The 26,233-nt window shown below is 45.3% G+C and overlaps 2 long non-coding RNA genes across 2 annotated transcripts in view; both read left to right on the forward strand.

Moving 5' to 3' along the window:
• LOC144097907 (uncharacterized) overlaps positions 1-26,233 on the forward strand; it is a 78,493-nt gene that overhangs the window by 8,858 nt on the left and 43,402 nt on the right. The gene's annotated exons all lie outside the window — the stretch shown is intronic.
• LOC144097849 (uncharacterized) lies at positions 5,995-25,781 on the forward strand. Its single transcript, XR_013307104.1, has 3 exons — positions 5,995-6,091; positions 23,092-23,238; positions 25,654-25,781. It is a non-coding gene; the product is annotated as an uncharacterized LOC144097849 (long non-coding RNA).

The raw sequence follows: 26,233 nt of genomic DNA on the forward strand, positions 1-26,233 counted from the left end.
ACTCTCGCCACCAGAAACTTCTGCTATGCTTGTTTTCAGCTAGATTCAAGAATTACTTATTTGTTACCCAATTCTTACGAGTATTATTCCATTTTTAAGTATTTAATTTTTGTAGCACACTTGTTAAGAGCGTTTCAGTTCGACGGAGACAATATCAGAGTATTGTTGAAACTGCTGTTTTAGGAGAACGTTAAGTGCCCGTGTTCTTACCTTTCTGAGGTTATTTTTTATTTATACAGCTTAGAAGGCTTTTGGTGATCCACGGGTTCCGGGGAAGTGGATATAAATAAGTGATGGGACTTACTGATGTGCATGAGGTAATTATTTCTTTGAGCTTCGCGGAAAATTTGCTGAACCGCAGTATCGGCGGATGTTTCTTGTAGTATACTCTCGTAGTGATAGTCTGAGTTGCTATCTCAATAAACCGCTTTCTATCAAATGATTGCTTATAGAGTTTCTTGGGGGTCGCGTTATTAGAGCATTCGGATAACAGGAAAATTGGGCGATGGTCGATGATATCGAAGTTGATGACTCCAGCGATCTGAGGGGTAATAACATTTTGTAGTACATAATCAATGAGGGTGCCAGAGCCTTGATGAGCAATGTGCTTAGGTGAAGCTAATAGTGGCTACAATCAATGGCCGGCAAGCAGTTTATGTATAACGAACAAGATTTATCAGAAATGTCTGTTGTGTCAATATTAATGTCACCTAAAATGACGTTATCCTTGTTTTCACGAATCGAAATTGAGAGGATGACATCTAGTCCATGGCAAAAGTGCTGGTGAGAGGCGGAAGGTGAGCGATAGATACTACCATAGTGTCTCTGTGTGAAGCAAAAATGTATATGCCAAATTCTATAGCCTTACTAATTCGCACTTCTCTGTCTGAAACGTGATGATGTGACGGCGTTTGTATTGTATAGATTTAGAATTAAAGTCTGCAGATCCACCGTGCCGACAAGTTGACCTATGATAGTATTCATTTTGATAGCCAGGTAAAGCAAATAGCCTATCATCATCGGATGACAGCCATGTCTCAGAAAGACAAATGAGTGAAAAGGCTTGATCAGCGAGCGTTAAGAAGTTTTTTAAGTCGTCGTAATGCCTTGGTAAACTGGGAGAATGGAAATGGATAATAGACTTATGGGCATCAGCTGGATTGACGAGAAAGCTTTTAAGGTGATCTAGTGAGTAGTGCATGATGATTATCGATGTGTGGTGCACGGTTTACGTGAAGGCAGACATGTCATCAACTCCAGAGATACGCTAGACGTCGCTTTCTTTGATTTTCCTTGCCTTGATGCGGACACTGTGTACAAACATTATAATAATAATAATAATAATAATAATAATAATAATAATAATAATAATAATAATAATTGGTTTTGGGGGGAAAGGAAATGGCGCAGTATCTGTCTCATATATATCGTTGTACACCTGAACCGCGCCGTAAGGGAAGGGATAAAGGAGGGAGTGAAAGAAGAAAGGAAGAAGAGGTGCCGTAGTGGAGGGCTCCGGAATAATTTCGACCACCTGGGGATCTTTAACGTGCACTGACTCACATCGCACAGCACACGGGCGCCTTAGCGTTTTTCCTCCATAAAAACGCAGCCGCCGCGGTCGGGTTCAAGCCCGGGAACTCCGGATCAGTAGTCGAGCGCCCTAACCACTGAGCCACCACGGCGGGTGTGTACCCACACAAACTCCCAGTTTTTTTTCTTGTTCAGAGCTAGTGCTTTGCCAAGCAGACGTTCGTTCTGTGTTGTTAGGTGATCGTTCACGTAGATGGGCTTGTCATCGTTGTGATGCGTGCTTTTCTTGCTTTGGCAATAAATTCTGCCTTCTTGGCTGGGGAAAAAGAAATAATTGGCGGTGTGTTAGTCCTGGTCAACACTAGTTGAATTGCGAAACCTTCGTTTCCTCGCCACGTCGTCCACGCAGCGACTCATTCTAACGCTCTCTAGAACTCAAACCCGTCTCTTCCGCAGTTGAAGAGTCACTCCGGGACGTGGCGCACCTTTTCTGGCTGCATCTTCGTTACGACGCTCCTCGAGTCGTGCGGCGTGTTCTTCCGGCGTCTGTTGAGCGCGTCGTCTCTTCCTCGGTTCGTTCTGTCGTTGTTGCGTCTCTTGAGCGCTCTCTAACTACAACACACCGAGGCGAAGTGCGCGCGCACACACACGCACACACACACACACGCACACACACACACACACACACGCACACACACGCACACACACACACACACACGCACACACACACACACGCGCGCACACACACACACACGCACGCACACACACACACACGCACACACACACACGCACGCACACACGCACACACACACACACACGCACACACACGCACGCACACGCACACACACACACGCACGCACGCACACACACACACACACACGCACACACACACACACACACACGCACACGCACACACACACACACACGCGCACACACACACACACACACGCACACACACACACACACACACACGCACGCACGCACGCACACACACACACAAACAAACACGTATATATTCATACACGGCAGTGGTGTCGACGGCGGCGGAACACCTGTGGCTCGGTGTTACTAGTGGCGCATGCGCAGTTGTGACTAGAGAGCGAGAGAGAGAAATGCGCCGTGGGTCGTCACTGCTCCTCGCGCATGCGCAGCACGGCTCTATAGGAATCACGCGAAACTGTTTAACCTGAGGCCTGTAAGCTTTCACTTTTAAAAGAGCAAATGAGAGCAAAAGGAAATCCTGTGTTTGAAGCAGGTTGTGTGACTGATTCGATGAAAAGCGATGTTCAAGGTTCGTTTATTACATGTTTATGGTACAAGGCTAGAGAAAGACATTGGAATACAGAAGGAGGTCCCAAAGTCAGAGACGGTGAACGGGACCTCCTAAATGTGTGAGAGGGCTTTCTTAGTGTAAGAAATTAAAAAAAATACGCGTCAGGCCCAGTGAGCCACGTTTCCCAGCTCGTGAAACAACTTCGCGCAAAATGTACACATTGCATTTTTGCATCCGTGGTGTTCAGTGAAGCTATAAGGCCTGCTCTTTAGCCCATGTGTAATCAACACGAAAAAAGGTGCAGGTGTACCACTTGCTCACGTATACAATGCCCAAGGTCCAAGCTTCAATCTCTGCCGCGGCGTCCGTGTTCCGGTGGAGGGGAAACGGAAAAGGTGCCAGTGGGCTGAGCGATGTATCGACAACAGTGCAGTACAAGGCCGTTAATTTTTTGAATTTTTTTGTGAGGCACCACGATTCAGTGCAGAATGGCTTGAGCGTTTGTCACGCGAAGCTTCCACCAAGCTTCCATGCATGGTGCAATCGGGATATTAACAGATCAAACCAACGTTAAAGCATTCGCCCTGACTGGCCCCTCTTTTGACACAGCTATAGCGCTACCTGACGAAACTTGCAGCTAGATATGTAATGAGGTATTCGTACTGTCCAGCCCGGCCTGCACTTACGAAGTTAACCGCTGGACAGTAAAGTGGCGCCCGTGACATCACGGTAACTCCTCCTACACTCTTAAAACAGTTAGTAAAATGTTAGAAGCTGCAAGAAAAATGTTAGTAACTGCACCGTTATTAACTTTTCACTGCCTGCTACTACCTAGGCGCAGACTCTTAAAAAAGAAGTTAGTAAAAGGGTAGTAAAAAGGTAGTAAGTGCAGCAGTTACTAACTCGGACTGCGCTTTACTATTTACTGCCCTCTTCAAGGTATAGTTAGTAAAAGTAGCCCTTGCTACTTTCTTGCTAACTGTGGTCGCTAGTTAGTACCCAGTTAATAACCGATTCTTTAGCCCTAATATAAACTCAAAGAATATAACTGACGCAGTCTGTGGCGCGAATAGGTTGGTTTTGTAATTAAACATTTCTGCTATGGCGTGCGGTTAGTTAGACTAAGCTGCTTCTACGATGTCAACTTCATAATTAACGCTGGTTTTTTAGCTCAACGGGTAAGAGCCACTAGCCCGTAATTGAGTCAGATTTACGGATTCTACAAGACTGAGAAAGTTTTACCGGTGCAAGCCCAGTGCGCGTGTGTGACTCTTTCTTGTTTGTGCTTTTCTTGCATTCTGAACATCTGTTTGTGCCCGGTGAAGTTGATGCCATCACCTCGCATAATTTGTACATGTAGTGCGCAATAAGCCTAAACCCAAGTGTGTGATTTACGGCGAGCACGCTCTGACAGCTCTAATTTGGTTTCGGGATTTAGTAAAATTGACTATGTAGCTTTTCTTTCTATATGCAGAAATTAAGAAACATATGCGAAAGTATCTATTCATTTTTTCAGTAAATACTACTAGCTTCCCGTTACTAACTGCGGGTAGTAGCCGTTACAAACTCAATGGGTTGGAAACTGTAACTTACCTTCCAGTTACTAACAGGGTAGTAACATATGAGACAACCAGTTACTACCGCAAAGATAGTAAGTATTAATACCTTTTTTTCTAAAAGTTTATAGTGGTCGCTCTCAGGCAACCAGTTACTGGGTTTTTGTAGATCATCTTTTGGGGTAGGAGAATAAGAACGGGGCGGAGTGTATTTGGCAGGTGCTCCCGGGTCATTAGAGTATAGAATATAGCAGTAGTATCTTGCCAGTAACAGAGTTCATGAAGGACGCTGCCAGTACACGCTCGGGGAGAAAACTTAAGGAAAGATTTGAAACAAAGTGAACGGCAGCGCAGCGAGCTATGACAAGGAAGATGATTGGTATAACGTTAAGAGACAGAAATAGGGCAGAATGGGTGAGAGAACAAACTCCAGTTATTTACATCCTAGTCGAAATTAAGAAGGAATGGGCGGGACATGTAATGCGAGGCAAGATAACCGATGCCCCGCTATGGTAAAAGAATGGATTCCTAGAGAAAGCAAGCGTAGCAGAGGGCGGCAGAAATTTAGGTTGGCGGTTGAAATCAGGAATTTTTCGGTGGTAAGGTGGCCACACCTGTCCATCACTGCTTATGAGCGCCCCCTATGAGGATCAGAACTCCTTGACGCACTTAAAAGACGCGAAGTTTCCTCACTCTTTAGCACCGCAATTGTGATCATTCTTTAATGTAAAACTGTATTCCAGCCATCGCTAATCACTGCGCAAATCGCTGGCGTAATCGAGGCGACTGTATCGCGCGTGCGCTGGAAGCGTTGGTCCTTTTCCGGTGCTACATATGAAACAGGCCGCTAGCTGTGCGATGCATCACGTACACGCGTGCTCGGCCAATCACACACGCAGAGGGAGCAGTAAAGTAGGGAGAGAGCGTGTAAGCAAGGAGGTTCATGGCGATTTTGAGAGACCGGCGCTATATACCCTCCGAGTGCCAGGAGGGTCCTTATTTAAATATACTCTCTATCTGCCGAAGCAGGAGTGAACACGGTATTTGTCCCATCTGGCGGTATTAGGCGGAGTAAACGCCTGCATAAAGGTGTACAGTAGCTGCTTTACTATTTTTGTGCTCGTACAATCTTTTTATAGTCCATGAAGAGCTCGGTGCCATTCTTTTACAGGGCCACGTCCCCAGCCGTAAGGTTCCGCGGCGGTGGATTTTTGCTCCGCAGCTCCCCCCCCCCCCATCTGGCCGTGGTGGATTCGAGGTCGGAGCTGATCGCCTAAGGTAGGTGCATATCTATAGTCGCGTCTACATGGATACGAAGTAAACGTCTGCTTAAGAGAGTACAGAAGCTGCTTTCCTCTTTTTGTGCGCGTACAGCGTTTTATAGTCCATAAAGAGGACGGTGCCGTTCTTTTGAAGGGCCACGTCCCTGCTGTAAGGTTCCGTGGCGGTAGATTCTGGCCATGGTGGATTCGAGGTCGGAGCAGATCGCCTAAGGTAGGTGCATGTCTGTAGTCGCGTTTCCATGAATACGAAGAGCCTGCTTAATGGAGTACAGTAGCTGCTTTACTCTTTTTGTGCGCGTACAGCGTTTTGCAGCTCATAAAGAGCACGGTGCCGTTTTTTTGCAGGGCCAAGTCCCCAGCCATAAGTTTCCGCGGAGGTGGATTTTTACTCTGCAGCTGCCCCGCTCTGGCCGTGCATGATTTGAGGTCGGAGCAGGTCGCCTAAGGTAGGTGCATGTCTTAGTAGCGTTTACATGAATATGAAGTAAACGCCTGCTTAAAGAGGCCATGACATGATCTTTCTTCATAACGCAGTTTTCTGGTTCAGTAACTAATGGTAGAGCTTATGATCAAAGTTACGAAATTTGGCTGACCTGGATGCGCTGTATTTTCTAAAAAATACGATCGAAATTGAGACCGGGACTCCTCCCACCGGCAGCGACCGCCATATTGAAAGCTCCCTTGACGTCACTAGCACATACACGAAGCAACTTCGTCTGCTCTCTTTGCTGCAATATGCGCAGCGAGGTCTCATTCCACCCTGTACTTTCGCCGGCGATCGAAGTAGCAGTCGTCCCCCATATATGAATGACTGGTACCGCAAAAGCGATAATAACAGTAACGCAGTTTTTCTTCCGTGTAGGTAGGGTCCGGTCACACTATAGGCAGATACGACGGCGATCGACGGTCGGTGGGCTGATCGGTATGCAAATGCCGTCGCTGACGCACTGGCCTTTCACGCTAGACCGACGACTACGCCAGCACGATCAACGATCGCGTATCGTTGTAATGCTAAAGACTCAGCTTAGTGGGAACCAGAAGGGAGTGGTAGGGGACTTGTTGGTATGACAATGCATAAACTTAAGAATTTTAGAACTTATTGGACCTCATGCTAGCCACGGCGACATACGCGGTGTGCGTGCACCAGCGAAGATGTGCTTTCATTCGGTGCCTGCGCATAGAGACCGATCGGCGAGGCAAGCGACACGGGCAGAAAACCCCGCACGATGGTGCCGTGCCGCTCGCTACCGTCGCTTGTGCGGCCGAGCGAAAGCTTCACGCCCGGTGAGGCGACGGCCGGAAAAACTGCGCTTGTGTAGCTTACCGTTATCGAAAAAACTTTAAAAAGCGAGTGCATATCACATGTTCACACTTTATTACTAATCAGTGGGTAACTTTTGCCATATTCTTGAATTTCGGTTGACGGTGGACCGCCGGCCCCTTTTATTGACGAGGCCTAGCGAGTGTGCAGGATTCGCGTGTGCGATTTCGGCGATTGCGGAGAGCGAATTCGCAAGTTTTAGCTCCTGCAAATAGATGTTGAACGTACTTTTGGCTACAGTGCCCTCAAAGCGACGACTGCCTACATCGCAGGACGCGAGTACAATAATGGGGAAGTGCCGAAATATGTGACCCGGTCTGCATAGCATGTGCAGAAGGCAGCCGACAGCAGCCGTCGACATCGACTGTGGACAACAAATCTGGTTGTTTTCATTATTTCATATAATTTCCGAACGTATGTTTAGCTAAACCGATCTAAAATTAAATTTTGGCGACATAAGAGAAAGCAGATACAATTAGCGGAAATCACCGGTATATTACGCGAAGCGTTTCCCAAACAGGCAATACAGCATGATCGGCGGGTATTGCAGAGTTATCATGGTGTATAAATGAGTAAAAGTGCAATTTGTGAGCAAGAGTACGTAATATTTAAGATAAGGATAACCCACCTGGCGTATCATGCCACGCAAACAAGCAGTACTGTTTGCGCACAGCCCTGTAAACAACCCCAGCACGGGACTACAGTTGTCGTAATCGTAGCACTCCTGGGGCACCATGCACACGCACAGCAAAATTCTGTACTATTATTTCGAAGCACTCATTTAGACGGCGGCGACAATTCATCGGTTCGGGCAGTGAAAGCATTCGAGTCACGTAAGGTTTTGCAAGCGGCTTGGTTGTTGCAAAAGGGTTCTCGAAGGAAATGTATGTTCGACTTATAAACGCGTACGCGCAGCGCGGAAGTCGCCGCACTCGGCACTTTTCTCTGCTCCTTTCGTGCCTCAAGGCTACTCTAGTATCACCTTTTGATAATTTGAGTTTAATTATCGAGCCGATGAATAGCGGACAAGAACTTGGTAGCTAGCTACAAAACGCCGCGGCTTTCCCGGCGTACATCGGCGAAGGCATGCACGACACGTGCCGCTTTTCACATACGGGAGCACTTGACTGCTCAAAAGAGACCACACTCATAACATACGAACAGCATGCTTCTAAACGTAAATAATAAAGCAGGGGTCCATCGATTACTGTTTCCTCAAGAATCGGAAAGTTGGCGCCACGAGCAAGTCCGATTTCCCAAGGGTCACTCAGCTCGCGTACTAAGTTGAAGGCTTCCCAAAAGAGAATACAGAAAATGCATTTTATTTCGCTAGGCTAAAAGAAAAAAACCTTTCGAGATACCGCTGTCTACGGTGTGCATGCAAACACCTCAACAGCTCGCAGCAGATGACGCGTGGCGTGTATGCGCTCGTCACGTTAGAATTCCTGTATATGCTCCCGCAGGGAGCAGAGTTGCGCGAAGGTCCGCCATTTTGTTCCAAGCTCTGCGGGAAACCTGCTTCTCGTGTGGCAGGAGCCTCACGAGAAGGCCGTTTAGAAGCTCCCCTCCTCATCCCAGTGGGGGCTTCACAATACCCCTCAGTCGTATAACAAAGCAGACTGTGCTCAATATGGGAGCGGCTGTCCCCATCCGGCTCATGTGTTGGGCATGAGCAGACACGGTTTGGAACAAAATACGTCAGCGTGATCACGTGATCGCCGCTCCGCGAATAGTGCTACGAGCGGCGCGGGGAAAACAGTCGCGAGACTCTGCTCCCTGCGGGAGCATATACAGGAACACTACGTCACGTCAGCGATCAGAGGTTGCCAGACCAGGAAGCAGTTCGGAAAAAAAAACGAAAAAAATTCGTTTAAAAAATATTTACCACACAGAATCAACTGAAAATTGGGGGAATTGAAATTTAACCTGTTGGGAATTAAAGGCGATAAGCAGGGTATGCGTGAAAATAGCCTGCCATGGCCCCTTTAAGTCAGCTTGTAATATATTACAGCAGGATCCCCTTTACTCGACTGCAAGGCAAGAGCCATGACGTCAGCGCCGGCAACGAGCATGAACACGAAGCAGTCTTGCTTGGGGCCATCCGCGCTGCGACGAATTTATTGCGTGCTTGTTGGACTGAGCTTATTTGTTTGCGGCATCAAAACAAAGCTACCGCGGGTCAACGTGAGTTACGTACTTTGCGTGCTCCTGGGAGTTTCAGCCGACCGGCAGGCAGCCGGGTGCTACGCCAGCGGGGCAAGGAGGAGGGATAGTGGCGTGCTGTGACAGTAACACTCCTTCCGGGAAGACCAGAGGGGTGCGTTTTCCTGTAGGCCCGGACTACACGGACGTTACGGTGCAGCACCGGAAGCTAAGAGGGAACTGTGGCGTCCGGTTGTCCAAACAGGGGAAACCGAACACCAAGCGTCATTGCATGAACACTGCGGTGATGCGCTGCAACTGTGCTTCGGAAGCGGCACTCGTCGGAGTAAGGCGTGGCAACTGCAAAATGACTCGACCTCACTGAATGACGATCTCACTCAACCCCAAACTCACGCGTGAGGTTGAGGTCATTTTGCGGTTGAGGTCGACCTCATGAGGTCTAAACCTCATGAGGTTGCCCACCTCTGGTGGCTACAAAAAGACCAACAGCCTCCCCGGCAGAATTCGAGCTCAGTGTAGTGGAGCGTGGGCAAGCAGTGAAGTGACACAAAGCAAGGAATAAATAATTTGACGTCGATGAAAAAAGTGCGCAGGTGTGGACTATTTCCCTGAAAGACCTGAGGAAAATCTGGGCTGCTTGCCTGAAACATCAGCGGACAATACAAAAAAAAATATTTTCAGCCGAAATACGTTCCCGCTGACTATGCACCTGGTGCGGACTATCTGAGCAAAAACTTTTTTGATTTTAAGCCAGTATATGCCCGTGCGGACTATAGTCCAGAAAATACAGTATATCCCTAACAACAGCTGAATGGAATGCCCTACCGTCACAAATTGCTGCTGAAGTTCGCGCCTGTAAATATCATCCAATGTCGCGTACTTATATCAGAACGTGACGTGTCTGGGCACCGTTCTCATGTACTTTTTGCGGGTTATTTTTTTGTTTTGATGCTCGATCTAATAATTCTGCCATCTTCTCACTTTTTTCCTCTTCGTATTGTTCTCGGTATTTCAAACTGTGTTTGAATTTTCTGGATTGCTTCAACTTTGTCTTTTTTGAATTCCCTTCAAAGTTTAAATTTTGAGCTTACTTCAAGCAATTGTGTTGCGTATTTTGTGTGGTCTTTTCAATACTGCATTTACAATGAAAAATGGGAACACTGTTGGTCATATGTTCAGCGGAATCCTTCCAGGTGGAGGAGATTTGTTTTAAGGGAGTAATGCTGGCCGTCCTGGTTAACTCAGTTGGCAGAGCGACTGCTCAGGTCAAATGGTGGTCCCGGCTTCGAACCCCGGAATACGACTAATTTTTCTTTAGCTATGAAGTTTCTGAGAAAGCCGTATAACTTTCCTTTGTAGCCACATGGGTGTGCTTAGGTGGATGCCAATGAGTAATTACTGCCCTATTATAAATCATACTTCAGTCAAGGTAGCACGAAAATTTCCAGCCCTACATACATATATTGGGAATTAAAACTGAAGGCTACTGTTGGCTCTGAAATTTCGAGGCCGCAGATTGTGGACACTATTAAAAACACATACCCAGTGACAAAAACGTAGAAGCAAGGCATTGCCAAAATTAGAAAGAGAGCGAAGAGAACAACGAATCTCATTAAAAGAAAAGTCACACTACAGACAACAAAAAAGGCAAACATCATAACGCTATTGTTACGCAAGCTGTAGCTATGAGGTAAGAATCAATTTTAACGCCATAGCGTTAAAGGTACCATCCGGCGGAAACCCGGCGTCGGCGTCACCGTGATTGGAAAGTCCTTTTTGGTCGGGAGGATAATAATATAATAATAATAATAATAATAATAATAATAATAATAATTGGTTTTGGGGGAAAGGAAAAGGCGCAGTATCTGTCTCATATATCGTTGGACACCGGAACCACGCCGTAAGGGAAGGGATAAAGGAGGGAGTGAAAGAAGAAAGGAAGAAGAGGTGCCGTCGTGGAGGGCTCCGGAATAATTTCGACCACCTGGGGATCTTTAACGTGCACTGACATCGCACAGCACACGGGCGCCTTAGCGTTTTTCCTCCATAAAAACGCAGCCGCCGCGGTCGGGTTAAGCAGCTTCGTAGAAAAGAAAGAAAAATTGGGAGGACACTCCAGCTCCGCGTTTTAGGATATGACGCGACAGCGTTAATGGGCCCCGTCAGCGACTTCACTTGATCTCATTAGCATAGTCGCTGTTCTTTTTGCTATGCTCCTGTCATTTCCCATAACTGTGATCTGATGTTTTGGAATCGTGCTAGTGTTATGGTTACACGAGGAATATCATGCTTGCATGCCTGATGGCGTACAAACTGCTGATTCGACACTGGTCTGTTGTACATTGGTCTATCATTGTAGGCGTCATGTTCCCGATGTACCATTGTATTACTGTTGTATTCTATACCTGTCATTCTAGTGCACAGCCGGTGAAATTGCTAATAACATGTTATTTTGACAGTTACTATAGTCCATTTTTATTAGCTTTTGTATTAGTGCCGGAACCTGAAACGACTGCTTGCCCGAATGCGCACTTTGTCAGGTGCTCATTCGCCTTAGCCTTGGCCACCTCTTCGGTTATGCCCAAGGAGACAAGAAAAAAAAGAGAGATGGAAAGAAAGAAGGAAAGAAAGAAGGAAAGAAGGAAAGAAATAAAGAAAGCAAGCAAGCAAGAAAGAAAGAAAAAAGAAAGAAGGAAAGAAAGAAAGAAGGAAATAAATAAAGAAAGAACGGAAGAAAGAAAGACAGACAGACAGAAAGAAAGAAAGAAAGAAGGAGAGAAGGAAGGAAGGAAAGAAAGAAAAAAAGAAAGAAGGAAGGAAGGAAAGAAAGAAAAAAGAAAGAACGAAAGAAAGAAAGAGAGAAAGAAAGAAAGAAGGAAATAAATAAAGAAAGAAAGAACGGAAGAAAGACAGACAGACAGAAAGAAAGAAAGAAAGAAGGAAAGAAGGAAGGAAGGAAAGAAAGAAAAAAAGAAAGAAGGAAGGAAGGAAGGAAGGAAAGAAAGAAAAAAGAAAGAAGGAAGGAAGGGAAGAAAGAAAGAAAGAAAGAGAGAAAGAAAGAAAGGAAGAAAGAAGGAAATAAATAAAGAAAGAAAGAACGGAAGAAAGACAGACAGACAGAAAGAAAGAAAGAAGGAAAGAAGGAAGGAAGGAAAGAAAGAAAAAAAGAAAGAAGGAAGGAAGGAAGGAAGGAAAGAAAGAAAAAAGAAAGGAGGAAGGAAAGAAAGAAAAAAAGAAAGGAAGGAAGGAAGGAAAGAAAGAAAGAAAGAAGGGAAGAAAGAAAGAAGGAAAGAAAGAAGGAAGGAAGGAAGGAAAGAAAAAGAAAGAAAGAAAGAGAGAAAGAAAGATAGAAAGATAGAAAAAAAAGAAAGAAAGAAGGAAAGAAGGAAGTAAGGAAAGAAAGAAAAAAAGAAAGAGGGAGGAAGGAAGGAAGGAAAGAAAGAAAGATTGAAAGAAGGAAAGAAGGAAGGAAGGAAAGAAAAAAGAAAGAAAGAAAGGAAGGAAGAAAGAAAGGAAGAAAGAAAAAGAAAGAAAGAAAAAAGAAAGAAGGAAAGACGGAAGGAAGGAAAGAATAAAAAGAAGGAAGGAAGGAAGGAAGGAAAGAAAGAAAAAGAAAGAAGGAAGGAAAGAAAGAAAGAAAGAAGGAAAGAAAGAAAGGAAGGAAGGAAGGAAGAAAAGAAAAAAAAGAAAGAAAGATAGAAAGATAGAAAAAAAGAAAGAAAAAGAGAAGGAAAGAAGGAAGGAAGGAAAGAGAGAAAAAAAGAAAGAACGAAGGAAGGAAGGAACGAAAGATTGAAAGAAGGAAAGAAGGAAGGAAGGAAAGAAAGAAAAAAGAAAGAAAGAAAGAAAGGAAGAAAGAAAGAAAGAAAAAAGAAAGAAAGAAAAAAAAAGAAGGAAAGAAGGAAGGAAGGAAAGAAAAAAGAAAGGAAGGAAGGAAGGAAAGAAAGAAAAAAAGAAAGAAGGAAGGAAGGAAGGAAGGAAGGAAAGAGAGAAAAAAGAAAGAACGAAAGAAAGAAAGAGAGAAAGAAGGAAGGAAATAAAGAAAGAAAGGAAGAAAGAAAGAAGGAAGGAAAGAAGGAAGGAAGGAAAGAAAGAAAAAAGAAAGAAGGAAGGAAGGAAAGAAAGAAAAAAGAAAGAAGGAAGGAAGGAAAGAAAGAAAGGAAGAAAGAAGGAAGGAAGGAAGGAAAGAAAGAAAAAAGAAAGAAAGAAAGAAAGGAACAAAAAAGAAAGAAAGAAGGAAGGAAGGAAGGAAAGAAAGAAAAAGGAAAGAAGGAAGGAAGGAAGGAAAGAAAGAAAGGAAGAAAGAAGGAAGGAAGGAAGGAAAGAAAGAAAAAAGAAAGAAAGAAAGAAAGAAAGAGAGAAAGAAAGAGAAAGAAAGATAAAAAGAAAGAAAAAGAAAGAAAGAAAGAAAGGAAGAAAGAAGGAAAGAAGGAAGGAAGGAAGGAAAGAAAAAAAGAAGGAAGGAAAGAAAGAAAAAAGAAAGAAAGAAAGAAAGAAGGAAAGAAAAAGGAAAGAAAGAAGGAAGGAAAGAAAAAAAGAAAAAAAGAAAGAAATAAAGAAAAAAGAAAGAAAGAAAGAAGGAAAGAAGGAAGGAGTGTACGATGGGGGGCTAGTTGGTAATCCATGAACTAAGAACGAAAACCACGCAAAGGACGATACACAGGGAAGAAGTAGACAGGACGAGCGCGGACTTGCAACTGTTTATTGAAACACATCTTCCTTCAATCATCAACCCTACGCATGCGCAACAAGCAAACTCTATCTTATCGAGTTCAAGAACTTCAGCTCCTTCTTGTACAGATAGACCGAAGCCTCGCTTACACACTTCTCGGGCCCATATCTATCAATCTGCCAGGCTTCGATGACCTCACGCGTTTTCTGGTCTTTGGCCCTTCCGATTATCTTTGTACGCTCAAAGAGTGGCGTGCATTTATTGTCACAAGAAAGACAGTGTTTCGGCAAATGCATGCCGCTGTGAGAGCCCAACGAATTTTTGTGTTCTTGTAGGCGCTTATTAATGCAGCGTCCCGTTTGTCCCACGTAAACTGAGCCGCAACTAAGCGGGATTTCATACACTACTCCCATTCGACAGGACACAAACTTGATTTTGTGGTTTACACCACAGCCTGCTTTTGTTCTCGTTTCATTGTTAGTTAGCGCGCACAAACGGGACAGCTTACAAGGCGCTTACAAGAAGGAAGGAAGGGAAGAAAGAAAAAAAGAAAGAAAGAAAATGGAAGAAAGAAAGAAAGAAAGAAGAAAAGAAAGAAGGAAGGAAGGGAGGAAAGAAAGAAAAAAAGAATGAATGAAAGGAAAAAAGGAAGAAAGACAGACAGACAGAAAGAAAGAAAGAAAGAAGGAAAGAAGGAAGGAAGGAAAGAAAGAAAAAAGAAAGAAAGAAGAAAAGAAAGAAAGAAGGTAAGAAGGAAAGAAAGAAAGAAGGAAATAAATCAAGAAAGAAAGAAAGGAAGAAAGAAAGACAGACAGACAGACAGACAGAAAGAAAGAAATAAAGAAGGAAGGAAGGAAAGAAAGAAAAAAGAAAGAAAGAAAGAAAGAAAGAGAAAAAGAAAGGAAGAAAGAAGGAAAGAAAAAAGGAAGAAAGAAAGAAAGAAAAAAAGAAAGAAGGAAGGAAGGAAGGAAAGAAAGAAAAAAGAAAGAAAGAAAGGAAAAGGAAGAAAGAAAGAAAGAAAAAAAGAAAGAAAGAGAGAAAGAGAGAAAGAAAGAAATAAATAAAGGAAGAAAGGAAGGAAGAAAGAAAGACAGACAGAAAGAAAGAAAGAAGGAAAGAAGAAAGCAAGGAAAGAAAGAAAAAAAAGAAAGAAAGAAAGAAAGAAAGAAAGAAAGGAAGAAGGAAAGAAAAAAAGGAAGAAAGAAAGAAAGAAAGAAAGGAAGAAAGAAAGGAAGAAGAAAAGAAAGGAGGAAGGAAGGAAAGAAAGAAAAATAGAAAGAAAGAAAGGAAAAAAGGAAGAAAGAAAGACAGACAGACAGACAGACAGAAAGAAAGAAAAGAAGAAGGAAGGAAAGAAGGAAGGAAGGAAAGAAAGAAAAAAGGAAACAAAGTAAGAAAGAAAGGGAAAAAGAAAGAAAGGAAGAAGGAAAGAAAGAAGGAAATAAATAAAGAAACAAAGAAAGGAAGAAAGAAAGACAGACAGACAGACAGACAGACAGAAAGAAAGGAAGAAGGAAAGAAGGAAGGAAGGAAAGAAAGAAAAAAGAAAGAAAGAAAGAAAAAGAAAGGAAGAAAGAAGGAAAGAAAGAGAAAAAGAAAGAAAGAAAGGAAGAAAGGAAAAAAGGAAGAAATAAAGAAAGAAAAAAAGAAAGAAAGAGGGAAAGAAAGAAAGAAATAAATAAATAAATAAACAAAGAAAGAAAGGAAGAAAGAAAGACAGACAGACAGACAGACAGAAAGAAAGAAAGAAGGAAGGAAAGAAAGAAAAAAAGAAGGAAGGAAGGAAGAAAGAAAGAAAGAACGAAGGAAAGAAAGGGCTTCAGCGACATCGTTTGTGTCAAAAAGAAAATTCACGGGGGCACTTTGTTGGTGAGGTGAGGTGAGGCGAAAGCCTTTAGTGCGGTGTTGCTGCTTGTGTCGCTGATGTGTGGTGAAGATGCTGATTAAAAACTGTACAATTGTTTGTGAACTTTCAAATTTCTTTATCCGACGGAATCTACATCAACTGGGTCAAAGTCTGCTTCTAGGTCTGGCAACTATCATTAATCTTTCCATAGCTTATCTTATCTCCAAGCGTGACTGGCGTCCACCCGCTTGTATGTTTTCTGCTCTTGAAATTTCCTCCCTTACACTAACATGTGAACTGTTACGTATTTCCGTCCTGTATAGATACACGACGTCGTCAGTTTGACACCTTTAGTGTGACACTTTTCTGCGAACGTCCCCGCTGGCGAGTCATGAGCCTATAAAGGCTTTCGCCTTAAAACTGACTTTATCATAGTAAGCTTAAGGGTTCCCCCTCGTTCACGCTTCTTGGCAAACGCTTTCTGGCAATTTACTTACCAGTCCAATCAGTTCCAAAGAAGCCGCAGCGGCCTTCACTTTCTGCATGTGCAAATGCAAATTGCCTAGCTCTTGAGCAAGATAACGTCATCAAAAGATGCGCCGGAGAACAGTTTTCAGAAGGTGAATGCCACAGTTTATTCTAGTATACCTGTAAGAGCGAAGCGCAGCAATAATATTGGCACCTTGATATGACGCAGATGCAGTTTACCAAGGTGCAAAGTAAAAATACAAAATTCACTAACATGTCTCTATCAGATCTCATCTTGAATGTATGCAGAATTTCCTTTCGTATGCTGTCACCTGCCTCTTTCTCGGGACGAAAACAGCTGATGAACAAGATGAGGTCCGTTAATGCCCTGCTGTCCATCACATATTTGGCAGTGCCAGTAATGCACCACTACCTTCTTGTAATTATCAGTGCACATATCCACATTCAAGCAGCACCTACCTTCCTCTTTTGTCGCGTGAATGCTTGTCTGTAATGCTTCTCGCAGTGCACTGCATGGTCACTTTACTAACCTTACGAGACACCGTCGTAGGATGCGGAAGCCCATCCTTCACCGATCTGCTTCCGCATCAGCAGCGGTCAGAACACCTGCGAGCTTCAAAAATTCATCGTCACACAAGACTTAAAATGGTCTTAAGTCTTTTGTGAGCAAAAAGTACGCATGTTGTTGTCATATTGTGACGGTAGCAGGGACACCTGGCCTAGTTTTCCTTTCACAAAGAAAGTCTTAATGAGACGCTGACCTGCATTTACATTTGTGACGGTTTAATTGGAATGTCTCTGTCTTGCCTACATCGTAACTCGGAAAGCTTTTGCAATTTTTTAAAACTGTACACGTCCTACTAGCGGCAAGCTTTTGGCGTCAACATGTTAAAGATATTTTCTCCAAACTTCAATCTTATTGGCTTCCTTAGAAACGTGTTTCAGCTTTCCAGATGGGATATATTATTCTTTAATCATGCAGCACCAGTCGTAACAAGAATTAGGAAGTGTCCGTGCGAAACAAGTAGCCTTTAAAAAGCGCTGCGGATATGGAAGTGAAATGTCAACACCTTGAGTGAAGTTTACTCCAGTGATGTGCCGCTACAAGCATAGACACGGCGGCATGTCTGAAGAGATATGGTGGACTGGAGTAGTGTACTAAATTCTAAAGCAGGGGGTGTTTCGTTGTTGCTCGTACTGACGTCCCGGTGCTCGCAGCAGTTTCAAACTGCGCGCATTCTATTTGTCTCTTCTACGTGCAGAAAACGCTTGTCCAGGGTCAAAATCCTACACTCCGAATATAGCCGGTATAGTGGGAAGAACAGCAAATCTGGCTTGTTTGGCTCACTTTTAAAATGTCATCTACCAATCGTAAGTATATTCGCGCCGACTGCGGCGCTTAGACCAATCAGGAACGGCGAGTTCAGACTATCAGATCTGCGTCATTTGTTGCCATCAAACTTTTATTGCTATGAGCCTGGTATGAAGTGGAATGCCAAAGGCTCAACTCCTGCTTGCCTCCTGCTGTTTCCTTGGCCGCCGAAACAAGTACCATATACGACAATTCACTGCGCTGTTTATTAGCACATGTGCTACTCGTTTTACTCAATGTAACAAACGGACAAAGCAGGCCCGCTAATGTAGAAGCAGAAGAGAAGCCCGGCGCCTCCTTGTTAAAAATGTCCGGCTATACCGCCGCGGACAGAGATGAGGGCAACGGCTGGGATAATGCGGAAGCAAATAAAATGAATCTCCTCATGCCCTCCTCACCCACGTATCCTCCTTGGAGCTCAGCGTCGTTTATCGCGTATCGTCATCTTTTATAGAACTCAACCTCGCTGAAAGCGTATGGCCCGAAAGTACAGCCTTGGCAGTGCGGCGCGGGGGCGCTCGCCTCTGGGCAGAGGCAGAGCTGATGCATAGTGTACATCGGTGCAGGATGAGGTATGGCCCAGAAATATTAGCAGACACGCGAACGAAACATTTTGGCGGTGCACATAGGGAACGAAACGATCACAGTGGCGTCCCGTCTTTGGTCTTGAAACGGAGGTCAGCACTCCGCTTACCACTGTTGGCGTCCAGGTACCACTTCAGTGCGAAACTTTCCTCCTTTCTGCTCAATACGTTCCTTTCACCAGGCCGGACTTGCTCCCTTCGACGGAGCTGTCCGGGCGGCGCTGTGGGAGGCTCGCTTTTTCGTCATTTTAACGCGCTGGAAAACGCAACCATGTCAAGCGTCCTAAACAGACTTGAAAGCAAACACTCCCAAAGTGACACGCAGCTAAGTTACACCGACTAGCCCGAACCGCCACCTTAGTGAATTTCACTTCAATTGCAATTCAAGCGCGAAATCTCGTCTAAGAACAGTTATGCTACTTGGTGTGCCGAAATAAAAAAAATGCTGAGGAGGATCACCTTAAGTGTGCTGTGAATGACAACGGAACTGTGCCCCGACGTACAGTTAGGTTAGAGAGGCGGTTGAAGGGTCGGGATGTGCGGTTGAGAGGTGGCTTGCAAAGGAGGACTTGAGAGATGGTATGCTGAGACGTGACTGTCAGGGATGCTCTTGCTTCACTGAGAAATGTTTGACGCGTTGTTTTCTTATTATTCGGTGATTAGTACGAAGGCGGTCTTAATTGTGACCCATGCAATTTAATTGTCTAAGGTCGGCGCTCACGTACCCTTGGAGTTGGTGGAGCTCACCGCGCGTTTGTCTCATACGCGTCGCTGGTATCAGCCGGAGCCCTGCCTACGTGCTCGTGCCGCCGCGTCACTTGCTGCGTGGACTTGGAATATCTGGCGAAAACTGGGCGATCGGTGCGCCTAGACCCCGAGCCGCAAACGCAGCACACTTGCTGCGGCGTTACCTCCGAGGAAGAAAGAGCGCGTGTTCTCAACAGAGAGCAATGAGAAGTCCGTGCTAGCGGCTGTGGCAAAGAACGAGCGACGACGAAATAGGAGCTGAGGAACCTTTCACAGCGTGAGCTGTGCACGTATGGGGCACCTCCAGCCGCTGATCGGCTCTTGCTCGCGATCAGCTGACCGACCACCCCACGCTCGCAGCCCTTGCCTCGTAACGGCTTTCCTTGTCATCTAGTGTGGCGCGCGGTCGTATAAGGCGCCGCCGAACGCTTCGAAACGCCTTTCGAGCGCTCTGTACGCGTTTGCGGTGGGGTTGTAAGTCGAACCTCATTATAACAAAGTCAAAAAGGCACCCGCCATTTCTTCGTTATAGTCATTGCTTCGTATAGCCTTAGGTGACCTTGTCCACAATTGCAGCACAATGCCAACGCTCTCACCCAAGCCCGTGCAGTCCGAGGATTGTACAGCTGGAGATTAGTCAGCCGCCTGTAAGTACTGGCATCGTTAGGGCCAGGTACCTGTACGTCGAAAACTGGCGCTTTCTTCAAAGCCACCGAAACTGGAGCTCGCGACGAAACCGCTGCCGCATGCCCGCTTATACCACGGCCCGTATCCAGTTCAAAGCTTAAAATATCCAGCTAAAGACCAAGAAGACGACTTTTCCTTTCCTCTTAAACATTACTCCACCAAGGAAGCCTCGGACAAGCGCACTGATCGCCTCCGATAGGGTCAAACATAGGTATACGCTAACCGGATATGTCACATTCTTCAACGCACACCCGTTTCTTCCGCGGCCCTCTTAAGCTACAGCGCCTTGAAAACGGGCCTTGCAGGAGCAATGTCGTAGAGAAGAGTGAGAGGCCTGTACCGAATATTAAGCCCCGTCTTCTTGGCTTTCAAACCGACAGGAGTCAGGCTGAAAGTGGACGCGCGATGGCAGTGAATTCCGTCACGAGCATACCTGCTTTGGTCGGCTTCCCCGCGTGACGCACGAGCATTCTAGTCGCCACAGCGCCACTACATGGCTTCACTGCATGACAGTAGTGTCTTGTTACTAAGAACAGATAGGCCAGTCCAGAGGCTATCAATTAGGGTTGTGCGAATATTCGAAAATTTCGAATAGCGAATCGAATATCCTCCTATGCGATTCGTCGAACGAATTAAATAATGCATGCCCAAAATTATCACAAACGAGTTTAATATATTTTTATGCTTTCCAGTAATGATCGAACATTGGACACGAAGTTGAAATAAGGCCTGCCGAATTTATTTTTTCGACGGCTGTTCCAAAAACAGGACCAACACTGACGCCGTGTACCATGCTGTAGCCGTAACCGGCATGCGCGAGATGGAGAGCTCAGCATCGCGCCATTTGTGTGGCGGCGTTCAAAATGCATGGCCTCCGAGGATGGACGACGCGGCAGGGCTCGGTCAGGTTCAGCAAACTCAGCCTTTATGCCCGATCTCGGAGGCCATGACTATACTTAGTAGCTCCCGCCAGCCTCTTGTATTGAGATGTGGCAGTAATTTTTTTCTTTTCTGTCATCATTAACAACATGTAATTGTCCTCCGCGTATCACTTGACGGTCAGAGCGTTAATACACCGACTTCATGTTCCTAAGGTCAATGTTGCGTCTTTTAGCAGTTGGAGCGATAAGTCTAAGTTATAGCGCCGTACCGCAGCGCCACCGCTAGCGCTTCGTTGTTTTCGTAAGATCACTCGTTTCGTACGACTATTCGCTCAAGTAGCAAATTTCTATAACATATATTCGATTCGGTTTTTAGCCATACTATTCGTATTAGATCCGGTAGCAAAGGTATTCGATTCGGGTTGGAAAAAAAAGTAGTATTCGCACATCCCTGTTATTAATGCTTTGATCATGGCCGCCGTTTAATTGGACAACGGAAATCGTTTTGCGCTTTCGCTATCCACTGCTGTCACTCATCTAGGCCCTGTGAATCTAGCGGGATGTCGATGCAGTCAAGCGCACCAAACGCACTGGCAAACTGTCGCACCACTCGCAGAGGGCCGAGTGCAGAGTAAAAACTACTGGACCTGAATATATGGCATTTATTGGGCGCTCCAAACGGGGATAGCTATTCCTTTGTTTTAGACATTTAGATTTCGTTATAGAGCCTTTCGTTAGTTATAAGAAAAATCGTGGTCTTACAGTGAGTGGATGCCTTAATCGCACCGTAAAGCTTAAGCAAGGATGAAAGGGAAAAAAATAGAAAAGGTGATTATGCCTGCTTAAACTGAGTTGCGCAGCTTGCACGGCATAATGTAAGCGTAGCAATATTTTTTCCTTTCGCGCATGCGCAGTTTTTCGGAGCGTACGAACTCGAAGGCATGCGGTTGGACTCCGTATTTCGCTGAAACGTCGCACTAATAGCCAACGTTAATAGAACTAGCTTCAGTAACTCTCCGCCCCCGCCCAACATCTCCGCGGCGCTGGGGAGCCTTCCAATCTAGGTGGCGCGGCGGTAGACACAGCTACTATGAAGAAGCAAGCTGCACTGCATAGCCAATCGTCAAGTGCCGGGTCAGTCTGGTACTTCTCCCGGTTTCGGCCCAAAAAAACAGTATCAGTAGAATCAGAGGCCGCGAGAAACAAAACAAAAACAAACTAATTGTTCTCATGCAGCCCTAAGTTGGGAAACAGGTTGGAAGGGGAGGGGGGGGGGGAGTCTTATTTGAGCCATCTCTGTCTTCGACTTTTCTCACCGAAGGAAACGGGGTTCAGAATGGTTTTCCTATGTAAAATTTCTTGCTTGCTCCCACCTTCTCCCCCCCCCCCCCATCCATTAATCTGCTGTGAGCTGGACAGCTGGCAACTGTAGAAACGAGCTGAAGAAAGCACCACCGATAATATAAATACCCTCTTTGCTCGTGATGTGTCCGGTGTGCGCGGGTCTACTTGTGAACGGCTTTTCCAACTGTGAATCTGAAACCATCATTACCAGAGATTCGGGACAAGCGCTTCTCGTTTCCTTGGCTGCCACAACGTGGAGCATGGCTGTGACATTCAAAAATAGCGCGTTTACATCCTCCGTGAAGTATTAAAGAAAGAGGATGACCAAGTGGCTCCCACTGAATGCTATATAGACCACTAGGTTTAGCGGCACTGACTTGGCGCTGTCCCGAATTCCTGGTAATGCAAGCCTGGAGCGGCTACCGTCCCCGGGCCGTACCATGTTGTCGGACGGCGTCGCAGAGAACTGGAGAAGGTTTAGACTCGACTTTTTTTTCTGCGCAACCGAGTGAGAACCACTGATTTCGGTGCGATAGGAGTATGTTACGGGTCAAGCCACAATGGGCGTGTTCGACACATTTTCATTGACACGCGTTCTCGACATGACGACTATGGCGCCATTATTGAAACCGATTTTGAAGATCACTGCAGCCCGAGATGCAACGAAACGTTCGAGTGGTACGTGTTTCAGTCCGAGATGCAGAAAAATGATGAGCCCTTTGATGCGAGATGTCCAGCTCAAAGCTCAGACATGTTACGCAGTGGTGATAATACTGCGCCAAACAGCGCCATCGGGTTAAGACTGCTGCTTGCTGTTACAAATGGGCCTTACTGTACAAAATGTCTCCAATGATGCGCCAAAGTTCCAGTGCAACCAGTATGTAGCCACTGCGATTCTGCGAATGCCAGAAGGCTGGGGTTACAGCCGTATGCTAACGCGTGACTGGTATATTCACTCGACATGCGACGAATTAGGCGTCCGATGGAATTCGAAACTTATTTCACTCCCGCGCATTTTACAACCTGCTGTTAGTCCGCGGTGTGAGTGCGTTTCATGGCTTTTTTTTTTTTAGTGCGAAAGCATTACTTCACGAGACCAAGACGGTTCACCAGTTTGTGTGATGCTTGACCTTGAGGGCGACCTTGGGCACATCATAAATAAATAAAATAAATATTGCCGCGACTGGGATTCGAAACCGCGGCGGCGCGAACAGGTCACTAGGCTATGTCCGCAGCCGAACACGCCTCGTGTTAAACTGCAACACACTCTCGCGTTGTGCATTGCACACTGTCTTCTTCATCGACTAATACTGCTATCAAACTAATGTTCTCACTTTCAGCTATGTGGCGGTAGTGACAGAGGGATGCGCGCTGCATGCGTTGGCCTGGACAGCGTTGTGGCAGAGACAAGGCCGACAACGCTGCTGCAGAAACACGGCACTAGCCACCATAGCGGCACTCCCAAGATGTTTGCACCACTACGAAAAGTAAAGCTCTCTCATTCAATCAGCATGGCGCGCACTACATGACTGTGTTCCTACGCGCCTGTCGCCCGCCTCATGGAGGAAAAAAAAAAGGTGGAGTAAATTTGTAATAAGGGAGTAATTACTCATTGGCATCCACCCAAGTGCAATTTACTGCACCTTGGGGAATTCCCCTAAATATTTGGCTAACACTGTCCCCACTTCGAGTTATTGATCGATTCGCTCTCGCCCTACCATAAGCTTGCCGTCCCGGTTAGCTCAGTTGGTAAAGAGACTGCTCCGCTGAAGCGGTGGTCGCGGGTTCGAGTTCGAACCTAGGATCAGGTCGAATTTTTCTTTCACTACGAAGTTTCTGAGAAAGCTGTATAGCTTTCCTTTGTAGCCGTATGGCTGAGCTTTGGTGGATGCGAATAAGTAATTACTCCCTTAATTATTACAAGTGTTGGGTATGATCCGAGTAAAAGCGAAGTTATTTTTTCAATGTATATGATTTTGCGGACGTTTGAAAGTTACAGACCCATATATTCCTTCCCAAATCCGCTTTCCTATGCCTATGCATAACCCTACTGAAGACACTGCACGCGAATTTGAATACGAGAACTGATATTTGTGTGCGATCACGTTCATTTTGTACAAGAACTCGCATAAATTGAAAGTGGACATATACGTGCTGAATGTGGCCTGCGTGGACGTATGCGTGTACTCTGCGTGGACACCCGCGTGCTGAGCGAGGGCTTGCCGAGGCTGTGCGTGCTTACGTGCGTGCTGAGCAAGCTCCAAGAGGCTGCGTGTGGCTATGTGCGTGTTTGCTTGCTTATTAGTAACTTGCCGAGACGTACTGAGCAGGTCCGTTCGATATGAAAAAGGAACAATGTTTGAGCATTTATTTAATGATTACTGCTTAATTATAGGCAACAAACACACTTTTTGTTGTTTTATAATTTCCCTCTTGGCGTATAGTATCCGTTAACCATTTTCAACTTTAGTAGAGAAATAACCGAAAAATGTATCTATTATTGCAAACTGGTTGCTCCCTTCCATACTGCAAGAACATTTATTTGACAACATGCGTACTGAGCAAGAACGTGCCGACATTGTAAGTTCATTGTAAAATAATGTAAAAAGTGAGCTGCTAACGTCCCTTAGAACGTCCTTTAGTTCTTCTATCAACCAGTTCTGAAAGTTACAGATGTGTCATAGATGCACGATGAAAGCCGTCCAGAGCACTTATGTTATTGCCTGTCGTGTAGATGACATTCACATCCCGAAATGAGAAGCAACGCGACCAATGTTGCTCGCACTCGAAATGAGTCAATGCACCGGAATAACTCTGAAGGGTAACAATGTCTCTTAGATGGAACATATATGCCAGGGAATAAAATCGACTTCAATCAAACATGACGTGCAGGAAGTGAATTGTGAGCTGTAGCAGGAATGTTAGAGGCAAATATACGAAACTGAATGTCATTAGTATACATTCACATGCACTTAAAATGGCCATGCAAGCCCTTCCAGCACAAATACATGCAGATGTTCCGTATCTGTTTTCGTAGCCGGCATTGTGCTGTAGTTGTGCTTTATAGTTCTCTATCTTATAATGGCAATTTTCTATAGGCTGTAGCAGGCCAGACACATATAACTGTGATGCTTAGAGTGCTGCTTACATTAGTTAAAATTAGATGAATTTAAATATGTATTTAAAGACAACAGTTAAGACGGGAGATTCACCTTCGAGATTCACGATCGAACTCGGTAGTTATGCCGCTGCTACACAGCATACTCGACCGCCGTAGAGAGATTTCATCACCTCACACCAAACTGTTGTGGCGCCGCTTTCACAACCGATAATTTTGCTCGGAAGCAGTAGTTGCACTCATGCACTTTTGATAAGGTGGTATTCGTTGTTTTCGGTAACTGACAACAATGGTAATTTGTTGGCTGCAGTGTTTTGTGGCCGGCCTGTCTTTTTTTCAGCGAAATAAGTTGTACATTTTAGGTTGCGTAAACTTTCAGCCATTAAATTGCTTTGATTTGATCCCTTAGTGTGTAGCTGCGAGTGCTCCATGTCTGAGAGCACAAGTTTCTATCAATCGAAGGCCCTCGAAATCTCGACAGAGTTCCACACTGCTACAGGGACTCGGTGGCTATTGGAAGCTGCTGCATCAAGTGTCATTGAGTTCATAGACGATCGATCCGAGAGCCTACGAAATTCCCGTGTGGCACAGTTGTTAGATTTTGCGCCGGTTTGATGCTGAGCAGCCTGTGTGCTTGAGTCAGCTTTCCCAACTTCTGTGTTTCAAAACTGAAACTTCTCGAAATCACCCACAGTTAATTCGTGGTAGAACTACTTCTGCCCTTTTCCGGAATTTCCACAAAACAGATCAACTGATTTTTTTTTCCCCCGTATACTTTTCGCAGGCGCTGCACAGTGAGAACCTAGCTGTATCCAAGTCCCGACCTGCTGGACTCGGAGAAGCTGAAGTTGTTTGACCACCGTGTGGCACCCATGCTGATGGATGTTGTATTAATAAAGCCAGTGAAAGTGATCTTATGTTAGTCTTTTTGCAATCATGCTATGCACTTGAGAGACATCCCATGAAGCACCATTTCTGCAAAGCTTGTTGTGTCACAACATACATGCTGAATGAGGCAACGGCAGACATGAGGAGGCCTCAAAGCAGGACATTAGTATAATGAGTTGAGCAGTGATGTAGCAGCCTTGTAGCCATGCAAGGTATCATCGATATCAAGATAAGTTCACTTGAAGCTGTCTAGTGCTCATCATGTCATGCTCAGCTGTCTCTCATTGTGCCGATCCATGCTCAGCTCTCGCACATTTTGCGAGCCACGCTCAGCTCTCGCACATTCTGCAAGGCTGTCTCGCGTTGTGCGAGTCATGTTCAGTCCTCGCACTGTGCGCGGCAATAAACACACACAGAAAGCCACGCAGAAACCAGGCTCAATATTTTCATTAGGGTACCCTGCATTATACACCCCT

Source organism: Amblyomma americanum, chromosome 1 (genome assembly GCF_052857255.1).
Source record: "Amblyomma americanum isolate KBUSLIRL-KWMA chromosome 1, ASM5285725v1, whole genome shotgun sequence".
Lineage (NCBI taxonomy): Eukaryota > Metazoa > Arthropoda > Arachnida > Ixodida > Ixodidae > Amblyomma > Amblyomma americanum.